Here is an 8,214-nt window from a genome sequence, read left to right as displayed (position 1 = left end):
GGGCTCAAGCAAGCTCCTAGAGCATGGTATGAATGCCTTAAGGACTTTCTCCTATGGAAAGGCTTTGAAATAGGCAAATCCGATCCTACTCTCTTCACTCACAATAAGGATAGTGATCTATTTGTGTGCCAAATATATGTCGATGACATAGTATTTTGTTCTACTAACAAAGTATGGTGTGATGAGTTTAGTAGGATCATAACAAAGAGATTTGAGATGTCCATGATGGGAGAGTTGAAGTTCTTTCTTGGATTTCAAATCAAGCAACTAAAGGATGGCACCTTCATAAGTCAAACATAGTACACTCAAGATATGCTCAATAAGTTTAACATGGAGAATGCCAAGCCCATCAAGATGCCAATGCCATCAATGGACATCTTGTTCTAAATAAGGATGGTAAGAGTGTGGATCAAAAGGTATATCGATCTATGATTGGCTCTTTGCTTTACCTTTGTGCATCTAGGCCTGATATTATGCTTAATGTGTGCATGTGTGCGAGATTTCAAGCCAATCCTAAGGAATGTCATCTAATGGCTGTTAAGAGAATTTTAAGATACTTGGTACACACTCCTAACCTTGGCTTATGGTATCCTAAAGGCTCCACTTTCAATCTACTTGGCTATTCCGATTCGGATTATGCCGGTTGCAAGGTAGATAGAAAGAGTACATCGGGGTCTTGTCAATTTCTTGGTAGGTCCTTGGTGTCTTGGAGTTCCAAGAAACAAACTTCCGTTGCCCTATCCACTGCCAAGGCCGAGTATGTTGCAGCCGGTCCTTGTTGTGCTCAACTACTTTGGATGAGGTTCACTTTGAGTGACTTTGGTTGTGAGTTTAGCAAGATATCTCTCTTGTGTGACAATGAGAGTGCTATCAAGCTAGCTAACAACCTCATAAACTATTCAAGAACAAAGCACATAGACATAAGACACCATTTCCTAAGAGACCACGAAGCCAAAGGAGATATCGCTCTTAGCCTTGTGAGCACCGAAAAGCAACTAGCCAATATCTTCACAAAGCCCCTTGATGAGCAAAGGTTTTGTGCTCTGAGGAGTGAGCTAAATATCTTGGATTCTCGTAACTTGTCTTGAGATCATGTGCATGATTGTGTGATCTAGTGTAGATGTTTCTTTTTCCAAAAGAAAAATTTTCTTGAAAAATTCAAGTGTGACTTTCATTGAAAAATATTTGGAGTTCTTAGTTCTCTCACTTGGATCATTGTTCTTATTGGTTGATTGTTGGCTGGTCTCAAGTGGTAGAATATCTCATGATCATATATATTACTACCATATTTCTCTAAATCTATCTCAAATCAAATTCCACTCAAATCTATTTGTTGTTAGCCAGGGGGAGTGGAGTATCCGGAACTTTTTCCGGAAACTCCGCAAGTTGCGGAATCTCCAGAACTTTTTCTGAAAATTTCCGTAACTTGATGGGTTTTACTTTTTACCCCAAGAAGTTACCGATTCATTCTCTTTTACTCTTACTGCCGACTTCTCTCTCCTCCCCTCTCTCCTCCCTCTCACCTCCTCGGGTGATTTGGAGATTTAGCCACCAAAATCATGCAAGATCATCAAGGAAGGTGTCACTCAACAAGGAGATTCACGTGATGGTGTTGAATTTGAAGTTTGAAGGCTCTCTCATCCCTCTCCAAAAGTATCCCGAGTTCATCTCGCCCGATCTATCAATGTAGGTTGTTTCCTAGGATTCTTTTTGGATAGAACTCTTCTCTAGATAGAATAGACCTTGGATCTACAATTTCATCTCAATCCCATGACGGATTCATAGTGTATGACATATTAGGGTTTTGGTCTGTGAGTTCCAGAATATTCTGAAAAAGTGTTCTAGAATCTCCGCAACTTGTGGACACTCCGAACATTTTTTTGGAATCTCCACAAATCGCCACTCAAACCCCTCATGTTGATTACTCTCTGAATTTTTCATGTTTTCTTTCCCTCATATATTATTTATTCCATGTCAGATGGGAAGGGAGAAGAGGGACTCTCACACTCATGAGGTGTAAAGGAGAACCAAATCCCGACATGATCCAAATCCTCCAAGATATGCTAGTGATGACAGTGATGAGGAAGAAGAGGAAGTGGAAGAGGAAGAGCAGTTCACTGTTGTTCATCGGAACAAGGGGAAGGAAAAGGTTGGAGACGGCTCCTGTATTAGACCTCACCCTCGCCGCAAGCCCCAAGCTCCATACATCTCTCGGAGTGATCTCGTGCCTCCCTCCAAACCACCCAAGCTTACCAAAGGTCTAGCACATGCACTCTGTCCTGAAACTCCAGAATGGCTAGTTGCCACCTTCCCTCCCGATCAAAGAGTCATAAAACTCCAATCGTCCTCTGTGATCCATGTCTTCCCCAAGGCTATATTGAAAATCTTCCTAGGAACTACTACAAAAATTCAGTTGCATTTAGAGCTGAGAGAGATGAGAATCCCTACAGGTATGGGAAGATCGAAGGGATTGATGAAATGTTTTGGAATGAGTTCCATAGGGATTTCTACTTGACTTTGATGAGGAGGCCAGAAAACCAGGCCAAGAACAAGGCTCCTATTGTCAAGATGTGTTATGTGGATGGGCCATATTATGAGAAGTCAAGCAATGAGACATTCAAAGAAATGATTGCCAAGTGCAAGGAGTTTGGTCTCTATGATATCATGAGCTTTAGGTACAATTGGAACAAAGAGATCCTTGCTCAATTTCACTCTTCTTTCTACTACAACAGTGGCTCCAACTCTATTCATTGGACTACTATGGGCAAAAAGTATGCTATTGACTACATGACTTTCTCAAGACTCTTGGCTCTTAGCCTCACGGATGAGACTCATGATCCTATCCATGTTGAGTACAAGGTCAAGCCAAAGGATGCACCCTCCTTTTTCTATAATCCCATTCTTGCACAAGAGGGTAAGGCCAACAGTCTTTTACCATACTACTACATCTTCAATCAATTCTTTAGGGAGACTATTGATCCTAAGGGAGGAGATGCTACCACACTTCACTGCTATGCCGTTAATATCCTCAACCGTGTGGCACCCGGGGGCAAGCCTTTTTGCATCTTTGACTATATTTGGAATGAACTTCGTCGGGCCATGAATGATTCTAGGAAGAGTCTTCCCTATGCACCATAACTCATGTATATGATTGATAGGGGCACCAAGGTCATTCACCGAACAGATGTTTCCCATGAGCCTCTTCATGTTTGTCCCCGTGATGGTGATGCTCCTCGCCGCTCCAAGAAGACTCCGCACTATGCTGGTTCCTCTAGCCAAGCACCTCAATATGATGATGAGCCATATCCTTCTTCTCCTCCTAGGCAGCCCCACAAGCCAAGAGGTCCATGATTAAGAGGGTGCTTAGGAGCATGTTTTGTATGTGCAAGCATATGGCTCGTGAGATCAATGAGAATAGGCGTGACATCATTGAGATCAAGGCTTCTTAAGGACTTTCGGTTGACACCTATCATGAGCTGCCCGAGTTTGATGATCGTTTCGTCGAGTGGGATGTCATGGATGCCGCTAAGGCCATTGCTGCTACTCCTTCTCCTATCCCAGCTGCACCTGTGAGCTCTTCTCACCCTCGCCGCTCCATGCGCGCCACCTACGTTGAGGAAGAAGAGGAAGAGGACGAGGATGACAATAAGGAGGAGGAGGACGAGGACTATGACAACGACGAGGAGCTGCTACTATTTCATTTCCTTTTTGGCACTTGATGCCAAAGGGGGAGTGAATGGATGGATGAATTTGTGTATCGAACTATGTCTTTAAATTTCCTATGGTGTGTAAGACTATGTGAGAATGAGAATATGTAATGAGTGTGTTGTGATGCTTTAAAACTGCTATTATTTATCTAAGGATGCTTATGTGTTAGTTTAGAAAATTTCTATGATGATTGTTATTTGAGTATGGCAGAATGTAGGGAGATTTCGGAAAAATGTTCGTAAATTCCGTAACTTGCGAAAATTTCCGGAGATTTCTACGGTATCTCCAGACAATCTGACATCCTTCTCTCATTTTCTTTTGTTGAATGCATAATCTGTCATGAGCATCACGATTATATGTTTTCAGGGCAGTCTTTGCATCCCACTATCTAAGATATGTGTTTCCCTCATGATTCTCACCAATGTTGTGCAAATTGACTTTTTAAAGGTCATTTTGGAATTCAATTCTCATGGAACACATTAAGGGGGAGTAACACATGATCTATTTCTATATTGAGATTCATTATATTCTTATTTGTAAGACTTAAGCATGTTGTCATCAATCACCAGAAAGGGGGAGATTGAAGAGTATATTGGCCCTCTAAGTGGGTTTTGGTGAGTTAAGGACACAAGCTCAAGTGTCTAACGAACTTTCAAGTGTATGAGCAGGTTTGAAAAGATTGGTTGACATGTAGATCTTGTGATGACCCTCAAAAAGGAAATGATGATGTATATGGCATACCATGAAGGCTAAATTTATTTTCAGTTTGAATTTGAGTTTAGGAATGTCGTACTATTAAGAGGGATGCATAATCTTTGGTCTTTATATTGAAAAAGGTGCTCTAGATGACCTAACCAACCTATGAGAGACACCTTACACCTGCACATCACATGGGGATATTTAAAATGGTGCTGACTTGAGAGCTCTGGAGAATTCCGAAGAAAGTTCCGTAATAATCCGGAGGTTCCAGAGTTTCCGGAGAAAGTTCCAGAAATCTTCGGAACTTAACATTCTAATGGCTAGTTTTGGGGTGAAGGGGTATAAATACCCACTCACCCCCTCTCACAGTTACTCTCTTGACCTAACTTCATGCTGAGCTTCAAAAAAGCATTCAAGTCCCCCCTTCACTCCCCTTCAACTTGCTTTGTGAGATTTGATGGGGATTTAAGGAGGGATTCAAGGGAAGGGAAAGAGAGAGTGCTAGTGAGCTGATTTACCATCTCTTGAGCACCTTGTTCTTCGTGAAGCCGGTGATTTCATGTTTGTTACTCTTGGAGCTTCAAGCTCTGAGCCGGCTAGGCGTTGCCCATGGAGCATCCAAGGTTGTGGCTGCCTACAAGAAGTTTATATGACCCTGACGATTGAGTAAGTGAATCTAGCTCGATCTTTGTGGTTGCTAGAGTGAGGAAAGTGGTTTAGGGTGAAAAGCCCACCCTTTGCAAGTTCCTCAACAGAGACGTAGGCTTCTAGTGTGGAGCTGAACTTCGGTAAACAAATCCTTGTATCTCTTGTGCTTGTTATTCTTCATTTCATTCATATTCAAGCATAGAACATATTTTTACAGTTTGTGCTCAATCTCCTTATCTATGAGGATGCTTGCTCTTCTATCTTGTTCCTGAGGCTCAGTATATTTTGTTGCATATCCTATTTTTAGTGATTTACTTTTGGTCAAGTATTGCATAAGGTTGTAGTTCAAAATCGCATTTCTTTGGATATTCCAAAGATTTCTCCAGAAATTACGTGAGTTACGAAATTTCCGGAACAATCTCCGGAAACTCCGGAAGTTTCTGATAAACTTTTTCAAGTTGTGTAAAATTTCAGGTTCGACTATTCACCCCCCTCTAGTCGACATACTAGATCCTTTCAGCTGGATGATCGGCTTGGGCTTCACTAGGCCGATCGGCCTGGACTACTTCTGAGCTTGCTAGCCTTGTTCGTTGCTTGTTCGGGGCTTTATCCAAAAAAAATATACTTTTAGGTCCAATTTCCTAAAAAACAGAATATCCTCCAAAATACAATGCATACGCGAAAATAGGGTTATTTCAAGTGTCAAGTGGCGAGTTAGTATAAGAATATGTATGAAAACACCACTTAAATTGCACTAAAAGTGTGTAAATAATAAGCGTCAACAGTCCGCCACCCTCACCGCACGCCGCCTCCTCTGCCGTCACCGGACTGCCGTGCACCTCCGCCGATCGTCCCCGTTGCCGCGCCGCTGCTCCATTGTGCGGATTGCGCACCGCCCGTCAGCTAACCCTAGCTAGGATTTCTGCCGAGCCATCGCCGATTTCGGCCGCACCGCGCCGCCTCCAGTCGTTGGCTGCTGTCCATCGGCCCGCCGCTGCCTCCTCTGCCCTCCACTACTCTTCTCTTGCAAGACCTCTGCAGTGGTGATACTCCATCTAATCTGCCTCCAAATTTCTTTTGAATTTGATCAAATTTCGGTGCAAATTCATCTGTTGGGTAGCTTAGATGTGAAATTGGAGGTATCCTGCATGTTTCGGATTAGCTCTTCCATCTATCCATTAACTGAGTTATCACCTCATGCCTTTTGCTCAAGTTAAGGTTCAGTTTGTTCAAAATTTGAGTAAATTTGCTCTGTCTATGATCCTACATGATAATATCTTCTTGGACAGTATCAATCTCAGGGCTTTGAGTACTTTTCATTGAGCATCATCATGTTCTACTCGGCTCCATAATTTTTGCTCAATTTGTAGAACATTCTTGATGTATCATAATCAAAATTGAGGAAAACATTGGTTCTGTCCATGATATCAGTTTATCATAATCTTGTCCTAGGAGGAATCTCCCATGCACGTCTGTATGTGTTGAGCTTATCATCCACTAGAATTATAAAAAATTAGGCTCAATCATTCTTTTGCTATGCTTAAGGACTTGCTTACCCGTAGTTTTCATTACTTATTATATCCCTCTCTTGCCATTCTATAATCTTTCACCTTATCTCATGTAGATGGCAAGCGACAAAAGGAAGGGTAAGGTAGTTGTGCTGCCAAAGAAGAAGAAGAGCAAGTCAGATAAAAGGTGGGAGCGAGTTTTGAGAGTACCAGATACTCAGGGGCAGCCTCAGAGGGGCATCCGGATTGGTGAGCCTGCTCAGGGCTCTTCAGCTGCACAGGCAGAGCAGTGTCAGTTAAGTGCTCAGGCCGCACTCGTCAGACAGAGACAGCTTCACCTGCTCCCACGCAGCACTCCGGTCATCTAGGGTAGTGTTCAGAGGCCCGCTCAGCAGCGTGCCGCACCAATGTACTTTCCCTAAACAACGGTTACTCTCCCGGTCTCTGCTTATTAATTCCACGCAAGGCACCCTTTGGGAGATACGAAACGACGTTATAGTAACGTCACCGTTGCCGCGCACGTCATGCACACGGGCAAGATATCAACGTGCACCACGAATGTACGCAGGTCGCCATCTCCATTTCTTTGTCAAAAAGGTGGCACGCCAAAGCCAGCAGATCGATCGATCGATCGATCGAAACCATGCACCAATATGATGCACGGATCAACGTAGGGTTCGCCGGAGAAGCGAGGGCCACGAATGGACTCGAGCCAATTCGAAGCTGGGGAAGTAGCCAGGATTGGATCATCTCCGGCGTCGTAGCTGGCCGTGAGGGAAGAGCAGATGGGGTTCAGGCCTTCGGGGTTGTGATGGTCAACGGGGAGGTGGGGGAGGTGGGGGAGGTGCAGATGGCCGGAACGCGTGTGGATGCTCGGAGCCGAGCCGGCGAGCCGAGAGGACGAGTCCGCTAGGCATTGGGAAGACGAGCCGAGCCGAGCAAGGTGGGAGAACTGCGGTCGGATTGATGCGTAGTCGGTCCCTTTCTGTAGGTTGTTCTGTGGCCGGCTACAAAGAAACATTTCTATATATGTATGTATGTGTGTATATATATGTATGTGTGTATATATATATATATCCCATGTGCGCCGCTCGCGAGTTCACCTGCATCTGCGACTCTGCGTTGCGATCGAGGACAGGACAGGCAGCGGCTTTTACCTCTTTCGATATAGGCCCTGTTTGTATCCGCTTATTTCCCGCTTATCGGTGGAAATAAGCTATAAGCCCACCCAAACGCTTTGATTGTTTCCCGCTTGCTACGTAAGCCGCTTAGTGCACAAGTTGGGAAACAACTGGCATCCGGCTTATTGTGTAAGCGGGCCGGGAGACGCTTCTCCAATAAGCGAATGAAATTTACCCCCGCTGCCCCTCACCCACCGACGCTCCAGTTGTCCACCCCGCGCCTCCCGCGACCGCCGCCGGCTCCCGTCGGTCGCCAGGTCCCGCCGCCGCCGCCGCTCGGTTCCTGTCCGCCGCCGCCGCTCCCGCGCCTCCCGCGAGCGCCACCGGCTCCCATCCGCCGCCCGATCCCGTCCGCCGCCCGATCCCATCGCCGGGTCCCGCCGCCTGCAGATCCCGGCGTCGGCGCTCGGTTCCTGTCCGCCGCCACCGCCCCCACGCCTCCCGCGACCGCCGTCGGCTCCCGTCCGCCG

At 45.3% G+C, this 8,214-nt stretch overlaps 1 pseudogene; it reads left to right on the top strand.

Moving 5' to 3' along the window:
• The first annotated feature begins 330 nt into the window (after positions 1 to 330).
• LOC140221109 (secreted RxLR effector protein 161-like) lies at positions 331 to 1,088 on the top strand (annotated as a pseudogene).
• Positions 1,089 to 8,214: the final 7,126 nt, after the last annotated feature.

This window comes from Setaria viridis, chromosome 9 (assembly GCF_005286985.2).
Source record: "Setaria viridis chromosome 9, Setaria_viridis_v4.0, whole genome shotgun sequence".
Lineage (NCBI taxonomy): Eukaryota > Viridiplantae > Streptophyta > Magnoliopsida > Poales > Poaceae > Setaria > Setaria viridis.
Note: the sequence above shows the minus strand (reverse complement) of the source record. Positions and strands in the feature narration are given on the sequence as shown.